Raw genomic sequence first — 16,956 nt, forward strand, 5'->3', positions numbered from 1 at the left:
ATTATCTTTTACCTCTTGGTGTAGCTAGGAACTCCCCAGAGTTGTCAGCAAAATATTTGCCTATATGCCCCATATTAGCGGACTCATTCCCATTTCCTCCATTTAGTAGAGGATCCCCCATCCTCATCTACCTCATTTCCATTAATCATCCGAGACTGGGAATGGTTCCATGCTTAGTTTAAGGGAAAGCATCCCCCAAAGAAGTGGTTTCTTTCTTCTTATTATGGTTAGACCACTATCTTCTTTGTCTGTTGTTGTTTTTTCTTGATGTAGGTACAGATGGTTTTAGCTCTCTGATGCTGAAACTTCTGACCCAGATGAAAAGTACAGTGTGTTTATGAGGACCACGGCAGATTTCTTTGTATTCAACCAATTAAACCTTGAGTAGAATGAATGAAAACATTTTCACCAAATGCCGTTGTCGTTTAAGTTGTGCCCAGCCTGGGCATGTTACTGGTGGGTGGCGTTCTGCAACTGTTAGTGGAATAAATTACTTGGTCGAGATGGAGTCTTAGCAGGGCACTAACGCAACAGTCTTTGTTCCGCATTGTGAGGGTATAATCCTGTAACTCTTATCCATTTTATTATGTATTTATCAGTGCATATTATTTTTCTGTAAACTACAGGACATTTCTGAAATGCAGATAGGACTTGGGAATGCTGGGAAAAATGTCAGGCACAGGAGAGGAGGAGATTGAAGGGCGCCAACTGCCTACTGCCTGTTTAGAGGGGGGGGGGTTGCATGCACTGACTCATTTACATACTTAATGGAGTAATAAACAGTTTAAAAGGGAACACAGTCCTACTTTGCCATATATGCTTCAGGCATTGGCATTGGTATTAGGCACCCCCGCTGTACAAATACTGGATATTGGAAATCATGCATTGACAAAGGTGTATCTGCCTTGCAAATAACTTGCCCGACCCTTAATGCAGCTAATGAAACCTTCCTAAAATGATATCAGGAGATCTGATAGACTATTGCCTCTAAGCAACTAGTCGGGCTACTCGTGCCAAGCAAAGGTGAGGTCATTAAGCATTCTAATGAGAAGTACCATGCAGCAGTTCATTATTCTTTAACTTTAAAACCAGCGTGTGTCTGCTCCCCTCAGATTAATAGGGAGTTGAAGGTAAATGCACATTCATTCCTTAATGTTTTGCAGGAACTGGCAATATGTGTAACTACTGTGGCACTAAAAGTGTAGCAGCCTTGTAAACAGGTAATGTTGATGCCACGCTGCCCACTATTCTGCATCATACTTGACCAAGAGGGCAAGAAACCCCTAATGTACTAGGAGTAGATGGGCTTCTGTCTGTGCGTGTCGTTTTTTAGGTTTCGCCTGGCGATCCGCTGCATAGCAGCGTTCGCGCAGGCGAAATCTTTTGAGAACAGTCTGGGGCTTTGTTTCCTGTTCCATTGGCTAGCGCCATAAATGGAGGCTAGCCATTGGAACAGAGATGCGCCACTCATTCCCCGAGCAGATTTGTGGGCGTTCCGGCGATTTTTACTCATCCCGCCCATTTTCGTGCATCATGCGGTGGTGGGCGGTTGTTTTTTTATTTTTTTCATATCGGCATGTTGGTTTCATTTCCAACGTGTGCTTTGCAGGGGTGGGCTGCGCGATTTCACTTTCCAAGAGTTGCTAGCAGGTAAGCGGCATATTTTAATACTTTTTTTTATCCTGTTCCCGCCCCCCCTCCTGCTGTCCGTGTGCCTGTCCCCCCCCCCTCCTGCTGTCCGTGTGCCTGTCCACCCCCCCCCTCCCGCTGTCCGTGTGCCTGTCCACCCCCCCCCGCTGTCCGTGTACCCGTCCCCCCCCCCGCTGTCCGTGTGCCCGTCCCCCCTCCCGCTGTCCGTGTGCCTGTCCCCCCCCCGCTGTCCGTGAGCCCGTCCCCCCTCCCGCTGTCCGTGTGCCTGTCCCCCCTCCCGCTGTCCGTGAGCCCGTCCCCCTCCCGCTGTCCGTGAGCCGGTCCCCCCCCCTCCCGCTGTCCGTGAGCCCGTCCCCCCCCTCCCGCTGTCCGTGAGCCCGCCCCCCCCCCTCCCGCTGTCCGTGAGCCCGTTCCCCCCCCCCCCTTCCAGTTTCGAAATACATATGTTTGTGTCTGTATCCTTCTTTTTTAATTTTTTTTTTTAGTACTGTGTATAATGGGTTGCCTTCCTCTATAACTCTTTCATGGGATTCCTCCCTCCCCCCGTTCCTTTTTCTTCCCTCACACCCTGTCTTGTTTCTTCTCGTTTTGCTGTTTCCTGTTATTCTGCGCGAGGCATTTTTCGCAGTTTACTTTCTCACTGTGGGCTATCTTCACAAATGTGCACTGGGTATGCTACGTACGCTCGATGGCTGGACAGGGAGGCCGCAGAACCCGGGGAGTCATGGATTTGGGGTTCCAGACTCCCTGCTCGTGACCCGAACTGCTGTGTGCGTAACTTGGATGTAATCTATGGGCTGAGTCGTTATTAGACTTGAATTTGTACAGGCACAATCAGGACCGGTTCTTTGGAGCACATGTATTAACTAGAATATATGCAGGCTTTATTGCTGCAGTGCAAATCCAATGTTTGTGCCGTAGTAAAGCTGTGTCTTCTGGAACTAAATCACTGCTGTTCACTCTGGCCTATGCAATGGGATTGTGCGGTGTCGTCTTAAATTTCTGCAATGCACTAGCAGGAAGATAATGCAATAAACCCTACATGAGAGAGGAATACTATTTTTAATGGGGGGCGGGTCATAATGACCCACAAGACTTTGTCTCCTGAATCGTCACGCCTTCCCACACACTGAGTATATACATGTTGTACTCTGCACATCTGTGTAAATGTCGTGAGGATTTTCAGAGTGTATATGCCACTAACCAGGTTTCAGACACAGACCTATTCAAGCAGCAGGTGCTCTGCTGTGGGGTACTTGGGGCTGAAGATGCAGCAGAGGTAGGCAAGGCTCGAGCCAAATGCGTGGCTCTAGCTGAGCGGGAATAACTTTTGGACCCTCAAGCCCCAAATGATTTAACTTTCAAGTGGCTTAGCTTGCTGCCCGTGAACCTCATTCGCCAGGAATTCAAGACAAAGTATGAACCTATTGATTTAAACAGGAGAGTAAGAAACCCATCTACCTCAATACTGGCAAACCTATCCAGCGCTAGACTGCTTTTATCTTTATACTGATGTATTTATTTTGCCCCTGTTGTAATTATTTACCTTTTATGTGTATTGTAGGTACCAAAGGAGATGTAGTGTGGTAGGTTATAGTAAATAGCATGTGTATGGTTTGTGTTTGTGGTGTGTAGGTATGGGTGAGGAGTTTGAATGAATTGGATAGTGGGGCCAAGTTCCTAGTCGTTTGTCAGTTATTGGGTGTAAGTTCCTTTTTCTCTGTTTATTGAACTGTTTACATAAGGTATCAAAGTATATCTGAATAATTTGTATTAAATGCTTATACATATTCGTATTTGTGTGGCTTGGTTATATTGGGGCTATAAATCACAGACAATAGCGAGATAATCCGCACCCAGTTATCAGTGGCAGGGTTGTTATGGTTCGTTTGCTCCTTGCTCTGCCTGTTAACATGTTGTCTCCCCCCACCTATAGTCAGGGCTGAAGATATGCCCAAGCATTTTGGAACCAGTGTGCACCCCCTCTTCCCACACACAATAGGTAGCACCTGACGTTTACCAGCTGTTGCGATGTGCGTAGGGATCTGTAGCCGCATACTGCAGTCACAAGTCAACGACTCACTATTCCCAGAGTCAAAAGTGCGATTGTATAAAAGGTCCGAACTGGCTCAAGGTGTCACACCACTAGTGAGACCACTTGGTCACTGTTACTTTATCAAGTCAGTTAGGCTAGTGCAGGTTCCTGGGTACCAATGCTCATAGAAGGTATTCTGGGAGTTGTTTTCAAAACCAACACATAAATACAAATTTTGTCATTTACAATGCCAATAGCTCAAACTTTTCAAAAGGCGTAACCATTGCATTGTAAATGCTTGTTTAGCACTGGGCTTGGATAGCATGGCCTCCACTTCTACAGTATATCTCAGAACGGGTGCATTCAATTGTTTAAATGCCGTGGTCAAGTTTTATTGTGGCCACGTGAGATACACAGTGGTGAGCAGAATTAAGATTCTGCTATTATCCATTTACCAAAAAAATAAAACTGAATTAGACCTAAATTGTGCCTGCCTCGAACTTGTTGCAACTCTAACAATACAGGCAAAGTAAACTGAACGTTTAGCTAAAGAGAATGGTTTTTACAGTACTTTAAAACTTTTGAAACACTGTTCCAATGCGATTGATCTCGGGTGATTATTCCAAACCGCTCTCCCAGATTAGAGCACAAGTTGTCTCCTAGTATGATCAGACAGAAAAATAGCGTATTCTCTGCCAAATTTCAAGCCTGGGAAAAACCTGGGGGAGGGGGGGTGAATTATTTTCTCCTTTGGGTAAAAGTGGACAGAGACTGCATATATCAACCGATTGCCATGGTCAGCTCTTTCTACAATCCCCAACAACGTTTCCACTTCCGCAGACCAGTTATTGTATAACTCCAGAATGTTAGCATTTTTCATATTAAGAGATTTTCTGCTGGCAACCACATACAGAGACCTTGCATTGTCAGATCTTGAGTTCACACCTGTGCTGACTTTCACAGCTCTCATGTTTTGAAGTACATTGAGGCCTATTTTCTGTAAGTGAGACAACGAGGAAAAAGTACCACTTGCAATTCTGTCAATTTGGGATTGGCAGCTAAGAACCAATCCGAGAACCCATACAAGCCTGGCACAATTTGCAAGCCAACAGGATAGCTCCGATGGATAAGTCCTTGAATTTCAGTGATGGAAAGAAGACACCAAATATAAGTTAGTTATGTGAGATCCCTGAGTGACGCAGTAATTCACCAGTCATGGTGATGCTTTGTAGTGGCCCATTTTAAGCAATACGGTGAAGTTGAATAAGAGAAAAAAAGAAACCCCTTTCCATGAATGCCCATCGCTCTGTTTTTTCCATTCTACCTTTCAAAACTTGACACTATTGAAAGCTGTAGAAAGATCAAAGATCTGAGCATTGTCAGATTACCTTTGTCAACTATATAGTTGTCATCAACTGTGATGTGCAAAGTAGGCTACTGCTTGGTGACTAACAATGGTTTGATATGAATCTAGCTGTTGCTATAGCTGACCACATACTACATGAATTTGCAGGCAGTTGATCAATTGGCTGATAGTTATCTGGTGTGCTGGGATCCAGGTAGACCCTTAACATTTTAGCAAAGGTATAGTGATAGCCTTTTTGAGGGAGTCGGATAAGCTAGTAGCTGAGAGGTGCAGTGATCACAATGTACTAGTGGCCAGTGATTTTTTTTAAACAGGATTTCTACCCTTTTTAAAGTATGGGTTTTAAATTTAGGAGGTAGGGGGCTGTAGTAACCAAAGGGGACATAGCAAGGTACCATATTTCATAATGCAATTGTTAGTTCTAAAGAACGCTTCAGTCTAGACACAGAAACGTGGTCATTAATTTACAAGAGTAGTCCAATGTTGGGGGTGTACCACATTGTTCAACATGACTGTTTGTTTGGATTGAAAACCGATCTTCATATTAAAGGATAATGTCCTGGAGTAAAAAAAATGGTCCTATGATCAATCCTAGGATAACCCTAATGCACCATTGTTTTTAAGACCAAGCCTACCAGACATTTGCTTACGATTTCTTTTGGGTTTTCTGAAAGGCTCCCTGGGAGTGCATTTATCCCATTGCTTACTATTGGCTTTGAAACTCATAGTTGCTTGCTTTCTGTTTGCTGACTTTATTTGCTTTAGGCTGTCCAGCTGTAGTTCGCCCCTCCTGTGAGCACGGCCCTTTAAATCTGGTTCTTTGCGGGTCACATTTGCTGTGCATTCAAAGACACAGGTCGAATGTCCGGCTCGGTCTTCCAAGGGAACTTGGTGTTCCTTTTCTGTCTCTGACTTCAAACTGAGAGAATTTATGTGACAAGCCTGCTGAATACCCATGTGAGAGGAGAGGGTGTAGGATGTTATTGTTTTAAGCACACAACAACATTTAGCTGTGCTAATGTTTGTTTCAGAAATAAATCAGAATTTGGAAAATACAAATGAAGGAAATTTTTCTGTAATTCTGAAGTGTGGTAGAAACAAATATTTGAATATTATCAAAACACATCAGTTCCCTAGATAATGACATTTCCACGCATTATAGTTTGTGCAGAGTGAATTGAATGTCAGTGAAATCATAAGTCATTTCAGTTGAAAATGTGTTGTCTATAAAACAGCACCTTGCATACTCCATACTACGCTACTCCATTTTACACAACTCCACAACACACCACTCCACAACACTCTACTTCACGTCATGCCTTTCAACTCTATGCCATGCCACACCATTCTATGACAATCCACTCTGACATACTACTCCACGCCCCTAAACTCTACGACAAAGTATGACATGCCATGGTGCGTCACTCGACGCCATGCCACTGCAGGCTATGCCACACCACAACATGCCACTCTACTTCTCTCACTCCAATCTACCCCACTCCATTCCAATCTACCACACTCGACTCTACCCCACTCCATTCCACTCTACCCCACTCCAGTCTACCCCAATCCAATCCAATCAACCCCACTCAACTCAGTCTACTCCACTCCATCTACTCCGATTTAACCCACTCAACCCCACTCCATTCTAACAGTCTACCCTCAATCCATCCCACTCTAATCAACCCCACCCAGTCTACCACACTCCATTCTACCCCGCTCACCTGAATCTACCCCAATTCAATCTTCCCCAAATTCAATTGACCCCACTCCAATCTGTCCCACTCTATCCCACTACAATATACCCCAATCCACCCACTCCAGTCTACCTCACTGTTCCCCAATCTCCCCTTCTCCCCTCTACCCCAATCTATCCCTTCCACCATAATCTACCCCCTTTACTCCAATCTACCCCACCTCAATCTACTCCATTCCACTCTACTCGATCTACCCCACTCAATCTACCCCGATTTAACTCCCTCAACCCCAGTCTAACCCAGTCCATCCCACCCCAGTCTACCCCAATATACCCCAATCCAATTGACCCCACTCCAATCTGTCCCACTCTACCCCACTACAGTCTACCTCAGTCCACCCACTCCAGTCTACCTCACTGTTCCCCAATCTACCCCACTCCCCTCTACCCCAATCTATCCCCCTCGACCTCAGTCTACCCTACCACAATCTAGCCCATCCCACTCTACCATGATTTACCCCATACCGAGCTACTACAATCTACCCCGCCCCACTCCACAACACTAATTTTCAGTCATCCTGAACAGCAGCCACACTGGTGTACAAAATGGCTAAACTACATTGCCAAACCCAATAGCTCTTCCATATTTATTTTATTAGTTTTATATAGCGCGAACAAGATCTTTGCAGATATCAGAGCGCTTTACAAAGACAAGGGGTAAGAACAGGAGAGTGAATAACAGGCATTTGGGCATAGCCTAATTGTAGGTATAAGTGAGTGGTAGGGTAGGTACATCAAATAAGAGCCAGCATAGACAATCAGGTAAGTCGATAATACAAGTAATACAAATAAGCAAAGAGATCAAACAAGTAGTACAGATCGGCGCAGAGTCTTAAAGTCCAAAATAATAGTTCTAGTGTATTTAGCCATGAGGATAGCTTTTTCTTATTTCTTAAAAAGAGTAGTGGAGGAGATGAGCCTGGTTTCAGGAGGGAGTGAGTTCCAGATCCTGGGCGCCATTCCTGAGAAGAAGCATTTGTAAGTATTTTCCTTCCGGAATCTTCGAGGCTTCAGCAGAAGATTGTTTGGGCTTTTAGTGGTTCTGGAGCCGCCAGAAATTGTCAGCTTCTGAGTGAGGTAGCCGGGTGAGTTCAGGTGTACAGCCTTGTGCGTCATGCAGGCAATTTTCAGATGTATTCTGGCTTCAAAAGGCAGCCAGTTCAGGGATTTAAAGTCAGGGGAAATAAATGGAGTGTTTTTTAGATCCAGTGATGAGTCTCGCTGCAGCGTTTAGCGAGGCTCTTAGGGGTGCAGTTGTAGTTAGGGGGAGTCCGCAGAGGGCGACGCTGCCGTAGTCTATGCGAGGGATGACTAGTGCTTGTACTGCAGTTTGGAAGTCTTTGGTTGGGAGGAAGGGTTTAAGTTTCCTCAAGGTATTTATTTGGAAGTTCGCTCCCTTAGTAGCCTTGCTGATATGCTGCTGCATGTTAAGATTTGCGTCAAGTGTTATGCCTAAAGATTTTGCTGAATCCACGATGGTGGGTTGGGCATTGAGTGCAGTGAGGTGCTTAAGCCAAGTTTGAGTGGAAGAGATTTTCGCGGCAGGTGAGATCAGAAGGAACTCAGTTTTCAGAGCATTGAGTTTGAGGTGGTTATTGGCAAGCCAGGATTGGGTGCTTCTAATCGTTGAGTTCAGAAGCATAATGTCTTTGGGGGATTGTAATTTGAGATATAGTTGGGTGTCATCAGCGTACATGTGAAAGTGTACATTGGATGCTTGTAGCAAGTTGGTGAGAGGTTCCATAACTAGGTTGAACAATGTTGGGGATAGGGAGGATCCTTGGGGGACACCTAACAATACAGGTCCTGGAGAGGACATCAGGTTGTTGATCTTGAATTTCTGAGACCGGTTGTATTGAAAGGAAGTGAACCACTGGAGAACAGTCCCAGATAGTCCCATTCTTGTGTTTAAAAGTTCGAGTAAGTTCTCATGTTTAACAGTGTCAAATGCTGAAGAGAGATCAAGAAGGATGAGGAGGCAGGTATCGTTTTGATCTAAAATTTGGAGGGCGTCGTCAATTATGTGAGTCATAGCAGTTTCGGGACTGTGCCCTGCTCGAAAGCCTGATTGAGGGTTGAGGAGATCAAACTGCTCTGTGTTTTGTCAATTGTAGTTGAACGCATTTTTCCAACAGTTTGGCGAGAGTGGGAATGTTGGTAAAAGGACGGTAATTGTTTAGGTCCGTGGGGTCGGCTGTTGGTTTCTTTAGTAAGGGTGTGACTTGTCCAACTTTGAGGGAGTCAGGGATGGTTCCTTGTTGAAGTGAGCTGTTAATAGTTTTAGTCCAGAGTGGGAGGAGCAAAGGGGTGAGGTCTTTTACAGCGTTAGCAGGAAGTGGGTCAGTGAGGGGATTGGATGGTTTCAAGGTGCTGAGCAGTCTGTTAATTTCTTCTTCAGAGTAGGTGCCAAAGGATGACCATGTAGCATTGTTTTTTGGTTCAGTGGGTGTTATGCAGTGGGGTTTGGAGTAAAGGCTTGCGTCAATGAGGAGATCGCTCCTTATGTTGTCAGTTTTTTGGTTAAAGAAAGCAGAGAAGTCTTCACAGGAAGGTGCATCGCCCATAGTGCTGAGTGATTGGGGTTGTTCCTTGGATTGTGTTCTGATTAGCTCAAACAGTTTTCTGGGACGGTTTTTTGCTTGGTTTAGCTGGAGTCTGAAGAAATCTGATTTTGAGCATTTTATTTTCCTGAAGTAGGCGTTTCTCTTTTTCTTCAGAGTTTTTAGGTGCAGTGCCGAGGGAGTAGATCTCCAGGTGCGCTCTGCCATTCGCATGGCCCGTCTATCTTTATTGAGACTCCCGTCGTACCATGGGTTGGAGATCTTAGTGGAGACTCTTTTCAGTTGCATCGGTGCAGCCTCATTGATTATTGAGGTCATAGCGTTGAGATAGTGGTCAGTTAAGTAATGCACGTCCGTAACGCCTGTAGGGGGGAAGTAGGAGACTACAGCTGTTAGGGGATAAAAAGCTTGGGTTGAGTTTCTTCAGGTCTCTTTTCCAAACTTTGGGCTTGGAGGGTTGAACCGGGTTAAGTTTAACTTTTTCATTGATGAAGAATGTGACAATATGGTGATCTGACCAGTCACAGGGTTGGATTGATTCAAGTTAAATAGAGTCCTCTTTGGCGATGATAAGGTCGAGGATAGAGCCTTTGTCATGGGTTACACTGTTGCATATTTGGGTGAGGTCAAAAGCTTTGAGGACGTTTTTGAGGCTATTTACCACTGCGTCACTGCGATCATTCCAATGGAGATTGTAGTCGCCAAGGAAAATTTGAGTGTTTTGCCGTCCTGAATTGGTAGAGATTGTGTCCATGAGTTGTTGGGAGAAGGTGAGGTTGTCCCCAGGTGGGTGGTAGATGATGTGTAGTGAACATACAGGTTTGCTTTCGCTGATGACATCAAGGCAGATGTATTCACAGGAGGTAAGAGAGGGGGCGGTGACTTTATTAACTGAAAGGTTGCTCCTGTAGATACATGCGATTCCACCGCCTGTCTTGCTGGACCTGTCAAGTCTAATGATGCAGTAGTTTGGGGGGACTAGGATATCCATGATAGGAATAGAAGATTCAGTTAACCATGTTTCAGTTAGGATGGCTAGGTCAAGGTCCAAAGTAATGATGAGATCAGCGACCTCCGAGGAGTGTCTTTGGGCCGATCTGCAGTTGAGAAGTGTGCATTTGAGTCTGGGGGTGCAGAGGGAGGAGGAGGGTTCTAGGGTGAGGGGGACTTTTGTGAGGTTGTTGTAAACGGAGCCTCTGTTGTTTTGCGTGGGGTGCCTGAGGGGGTTGGAGAGAATCGCAGGGATGGACAGGTATGTGGTGGCTAAGTGGTTTTGGGGAACCGGGACATATGTGCAGAGTAGGGTGTGTATGTCGAGGTCCGAAAGTGTATTGATAGTGCGTATGGGGCGGTTGGTGGTATTGCGAGAGGGGATAGAGGTCCAATGTGGGGGGTGTTGTGTGGTAGGGTGAGTAGGATGTGAGGGGGATATGTTGTTAGGTGGAGAAGTGGTGGTGGGAAGGGGGCGTCTATGGTGTGTGAGGAGTAACTCCTTGAGGGTGTGGAGTTCTTCTTACACTTGGAGGAGGGTGGACATAATCATGTCCAGCGTGGGGTTGGGTAAGGAGTTGGGGGTGGGCACTGAAGGAGAGCAGGTGTCTAGGATACTGGAGATGGGGGGGAGTGGGGTGGAGGGGTTAGTGAAGGGGTTGGAGTTGGGGGTGGGCACTGAAGGAGAGCAGGTGTCTAGGTTACTGGAGTATGGGGGAGTGGGGTGGAGGTGTTAGTGAAGGGGTTGGAGTTGGGGGTGGGCACTGAAGGAGAGCAGGTGTCTAGGTTACTGGAGATGGGGGGGGGAGTGGGGTGGAGGTGTTAGTGAAGGGGTTGGAGTTGGAGGTGTTAGTGAGTGTGTTGATGATTGGGTAGGTAGGGAGGTTGAGGGGGGAGGGGAGTGAAAGGATTAGTGATGGTGTTGGTGTTATTGGGCAGGGAATCAGTGATAGGAGGGGTAGTGCAATTGGGGAAGTGTGGAGGCTGGGAGTTGCGGGAGTGAAGGTGGGGTAGTGGGGACTGAGAGTGGGGGGGGAGTGGTTGAGGGAAGAGTGAGGGCTAGGAGTGGTGGGAGTGCAAAGTGTGGGGGGGAGATGGGTTGGGAGAGAGTCATGTTGTGTGGGGTGCAGTCAGGGGAGGTGGGGTGTTCTGAGAAGCTAGTCGGAAGTGTGGGGTGCTGGTTATGTGGGGGTGGGGTAGAGGGGGTGGTGGTGGGGGTGTTGATGGAGATGGGGAGATCCGCGTCTGGGATAGAGGAGTGTGAAGTGTCTGTAGCCGGGGATTGATAGAGTAGAGTACTGGGGGGAGGGAGGAGGTGCGCGTTAGGTGGGATCTATTGGCTTTGTCAATGCTTATTTTTCATAGTCGTTTGCCTTTTAGCCTCCAGTTAGCAGGTGTCCTGTTAAATAAATATCTCTGCCTGCTTTTTGCTTGCATGTCTTAATTCTTGTGCAGTAGTGTAGAGTTAATATATTGACTGTACCTCTGAAATGATAACCTGTTTGTACTAAATTGTACTTTGAAACTGAATCGTTTACTTTTCCTATAAAGATAGAAGGGAAATTAAGTTGACCGTTTTCGTGTTTTGCTTCCAATTAAACAATTTTGAGTGCATGGGCTTTGACACAGAGCAGGCTAGATTGTAGGTGAAATAAATTGCCACATATTCAAACCAACTGGAGTGCTTTAGCTAAACTACATTTCTGTCACTTTAGAGAACCAACATATACCACTCATGAAATGAAATGAAAAAGAAATGTATTTAGCGCACATACATCAACGGCTTCTTGGCGCTTTGGACGGTTGAGGTAAAACTGCTAGTTGAATAACCTGAACTGAAAACAACTAATCAAAGGCTTGAAAAAATAACCAAGTTTTCAGAGCCTTTCTAAAATTAAGATAGGAGGGAATGAGACGGAGGCCTGGGGGCAGAGAGTTCCAAAAGAGGGGAGCTTGGGAGGAAAATCTCAAGAAGAGGCAGCGCTGGATCACAGGGAGCCAGTGCAGGCTCTTCAGGAGGGGCTTCGCTGAGCTAGTCCTGGGCTGGCGAAAATCCAGCCTAGCCGCTTGGTTCTGGATCAGCTGTAGCTGGCGGGCTTGATAGAGGGGGATCCCCGCATATAGCGCGTTACCGTAATCAATACGGGACATAACCAGCCCAAGCATGGTCTGAACCAGGGCCTCGTGCGTGAGGAACCTGCTGATTTTCCTGATGCGACGGTGATGGAAAAAACAGGCCGAAAGCACTGATTTAATGAGGGTTCATGGTCCGGTCCTCACTGATGGTAACTCCGAGACTCTTGACTGAGCTCACCGGGCATTGGGCATTGCCCAGCCAAAGTGGCCAGAAGTTGGAACTCCAGGGGCTGGCCGGGGGCCCAGTCAATACAATCTCGGTTTTTCCAGGGTTCAGCTTAAGTTGGTTTGCGTTCATCCAATTGCTGATGCAAGACACGGTCAATTGGAATTTTTCAATAGAAGCAGGGGAGGGATCAATATCAAAGATGAGCTGGAGCTCCTCTGCATAGTTGAGGACGACCCCTGGTAGCTCCCGCAACTTAGAAATGAGATGGGAAATGTAAAGGTTAAATAATAACTGTGAGAGAGAGGAGCCTTGCGGAACCCCACAGGATAAACTTTTGGCTTCAGATGTAAAAGGACCAAGGCGAACGCCTTGCTCACGATCCTGAAGAAAGGAGGTGAGCCAGCTCAGCGAGGTGCCCCTGATGCCGGCGCCCTCGACCCGTTGAAGAAGGATGGTATGGTCAACGGTGTCGAAAGCTGCCGACAAATCAAGGAGCACCAATGCTCGAGAGATGTTATTGTCCGCCCCCTTTCTCAGTTCGTCATGAACTGCCACCATTACGGCTTCTGTGGATTGACGTGGTCTAAAACCAGCCTGATGATGATCTAAAAACTGGGAGTTTTCTACAAAGGAGCCAAGGCAGCCAGTTACATAGGCTTCAAGAAGTTTACCCAGAAAAGGGAGCAAGGATATTGGACGAAAGTTACTCAAGATCTGAGGGTCTGCCCCGGGTTTCTTGAGAATAGGTGAAACGACAGCAGATTTAAATGCATTGGGAACCGTCCCTGATGCAAGGGAATTGTTGAGAAGTGAAAGGGGTGCCTCTGGGAGACTAAGAAAAATCTCACGGGCAATGTGGGCAGGGCAACTGTCAGCAGGAGAACCAGAGCAAACCTTCTTGAAAAGGAATGTAAACATTTCTCGTGTGATTGGAGGAAAAGTCGAACATGAGGCAGTATTTTCAGAAATACGGCCTATGTGGAAGCCTGCATCAGGTATGGGAATGCTTGCCTCAATTAGGACAATTTTCTCAACAAAATAGTTGTTATAAGAATCGCAGAGGGACTGAGAGAAAGAGGGGGTCATAGTGATCCGATCAGGTTTGGCCAGCTCATCAACAATGGTGAATATCTCCCTAGATTTATTAGTGGAATTCAACATCTTTTCAGAAAAATATTTAGTTTTGGCCTCAAGAATGGCCAACTTATATTCTTTGAATGCCGCAAGGAATGTGCGCTTTCTGAGTGGGCAGTAATCTGCCCTCCACTTGTGTTCAGTTTGTCGAAGTGATAACTTTGTCGAGTAGTGGTTTACTAAACCAGCGTTGTGCATCGTACTTGCGCTTGATCCTGAGTTTCTTCAAGGGGGCAACAGTATCTCGGGCATCTGTAACCCAAGTATGGAGTCTATCGGCTTGAATATGGACAGACAGGGGGGGGGGGGAACCTGCCTCGTCCAATAAGGAGGGCGGTAGAGGCCAGTGAGAGACAGAATGAAGGGATATCTACCTTGCCCCAATTCCGAATAAGCAGGCACTTAGTGGGACACCGTATGGTGGAGGGGGCTTTAGGTACCAGAAAGGAGATAATGCTACTATTAATAAACTGTGAAAAAGTAGAGTTTTTCAGACATTCTATTTAACACACCTGCCTTTTAATCTGCTACATAAATATGTAAATAAAGTCCCCAGCCACCAGAAGCTGGTTGCCACACTGTATGATATCAAAAGATACTGTATACTTCATTGCTGAGACCCCATCATGAATGGCCAGTGGGAGTGATACACTACTGTCACTTTCAGTGAAAGCATAAATGACTGTATTTTTACTTTAAAAAGGGCAGTTGGAAAGTTATATTGAGACTTGCAGGCTTAATTTGCAGTTTTGTGCACAAGCCTCTCAGTCTATTAAAAAGACTGACATTCCTAAAGATCACATAACCTAAACATTGCCTTTGCAGCTATCACTTAGTCACACATGTTCACCCTCCTCTCCCTTACCCATGTTGCTGCTGCTTCCCTTGTCCTTTGCTCCATGGACAGTGCTCCTCCTGGAGGCTCTTCTACAAACTGCATCAGGACCTACTCCTCCGCTCTGAATTATTTTCCCTCCTCAATTACCCTTTTTGGGTCCAGTTCCCCTCACCACTCCTTTCATGACATCCTTTTATTATTCTTTCGCCAGTGGTGAACTCACTACAGTGTCTTCCTGGAGCTCAGTCACCAGAGGTGAAAATCTCTAAGTGACATCTTCAGATAAGAATCTAGGTTTGAAACAATACTTAGTTTCAAATTAGTCTTGTGTGTGCGATACATATGACTGCCTATTGTACGCAAATGTTACTATGACCTTACACTGGTAGATGTCAACATTGTTCCAACAAAGTATCAAATCAGACCTTTATCTGGACAAGTGTACCTTTTTTGTTGGATCGTCCGCAATGCTATGTTAATCTAAGGTAGCCTCTATTATATGTACATTCAGAACACTAAGTATTGTGTGGCATGCAGAGAGTTTATTTTCCTTAGTGGAGGACTGAAAGTTACCTGGTATTGAACAGGGGTACAACAGTTAAAGGGCACGTATACGAAAAATATTTGTATCTTCTGCAGTATGTTTAAATACCTAAACTATTAGTGTTCACAATACGCCATTTTGTATTGCAGCTACCTGCATGTTACAATAATAGCAGGAAAATGGGAATATTCAAGATCTCCGAAAGTGTAGATATTTAGACGCGCCCTTCAAACCTAATGCATAGAAAAATAACTTCTCTAGCAATACTAAGCTTTAGTGTGAGTATGCTCAGCTTGTCTTTTAATTTATATATATATATATATATATATATATATATATATATATATATATATATATATATATATATATCCAACAAGACAGGTTACCCCAAACGAAGAGGCCACAGGAAGTTATTCTTGCTCACGTAGTGTTTAATCACAGCATGCACGCAGGTTACAGAAACTGCAAATCACATCAATGAAGTTTAGACGCCAGACGCGTTTCAGGAGTTCCAATGTCCTTTCATCAGTGGCGTGTGGTAAGTAGAGCGAGAAACACACAATTCTTCAGCGCACGACCTAATTATAGACACCTACCTCAGTGGGCGTGATTGTGTGCACAGCCTTCTGGATGTTGAAGTGCGCCGAGTTATTCCCAAGTGGGTGTGTAGTTCATTCTCCGAATAAAACCAATTATACACCAAGTGGGTTGATGCCAATGCTGATAGTAAGATGCCACGCTTTCCTGCTGTGATTACGTGCAATCAGACGCCACCCTGTTAAGGCGCCCGATTGAACTTCCTTCCTAGTCACAGCATCAAGTGGTGCCAGCTCGGGACCCGCCAGAACCAGCGGTGGGCCTGCTTCACGGCCGGGACCAGCCGTAAATATCCAACAAGACCGGTTACCCCAAACGAAGAGGCCACAGGAGTTATTCTTGCTCACGTAGTGTTTAATCACAGCATGCACGTAGGTTACAGAAACTGCAAATCACATCAATGAAGTTTAGACGCCAGACACGTTTCAGGAGTGCCAATGTCCTTTCATCAGTGGCGTGTGGTAAGTAGAGCGAGAAACACTATTCTTCAGCGCATGACCTAATTATAGACGCCTGCCTCAGTGGGCGTGATTGTGTGCACAGCCTTCTGGATGTTGAAGTGCGCCGAGTTATTCCCAAGTGGGTGTGTAGTTCATTCTCCGATTATATATATATATATATATATATATATATATATATATATATATATATATATATCAATCACTGAAAAAAACATAGTTTTCAGGCCTTATATAGTTAGGAATTAGCTTTTAAAAAAACCTTTGAAGTTCACTCCAAAAACCATAAGTTTCAGGGGTGTTAGCTGGACATTTCACTCATACAAAACCATTGAAATTGCTCCTATATAGTTAGTTGTACTAACTATATTTCGCGCACCCGCGATCCACTGCTGATGATGTCACATATTACATCATTCATGACATGGTCAGTGACATCAATGATGACATCTCAAATGACGCGTACCCTGAGCGCTCGAAGCGCGCATATAGATAGATACATTTTTTTGAAGTACATTTTCGTAAAAACCACTGGAGCAATTTTCACCAAATATCGAAAAGGCTGTTCTGCGTACCAGTCCCTACAATTTTGCAAAGTTTGGTGTAATTCCATTCAGCGGTTCGGGTTGTAGCCGTGTCTGAACGTCCTATGGAAATTAACATGGGGAAAACACGTTTTGGGACCCCCCTTTTTTCTCGGTCCCCGCTTGACGAATCCCCCT

General features: G+C 45.5%; 1 protein-coding gene across 1 annotated transcript in view; it reads left to right on the top strand.

Moving 5' to 3' along the window:
* The window catches only part of MRPL52 (mitochondrial ribosomal protein L52), a 46,987-nt gene that overhangs the window by 14,538 nt on the left and 15,493 nt on the right, over positions 1 to 16,956 (top strand). The gene's annotated exons all lie outside the window — the stretch shown is intronic.

The sequence above is a fragment of the Lissotriton vulgaris genome, chromosome 5 (assembly GCF_964263255.1).
Source record: "Lissotriton vulgaris chromosome 5, aLisVul1.2, whole genome shotgun sequence".
NCBI classification, from domain to species: Eukaryota; Metazoa; Chordata; class Amphibia; order Caudata; family Salamandridae; genus Lissotriton; species Lissotriton vulgaris.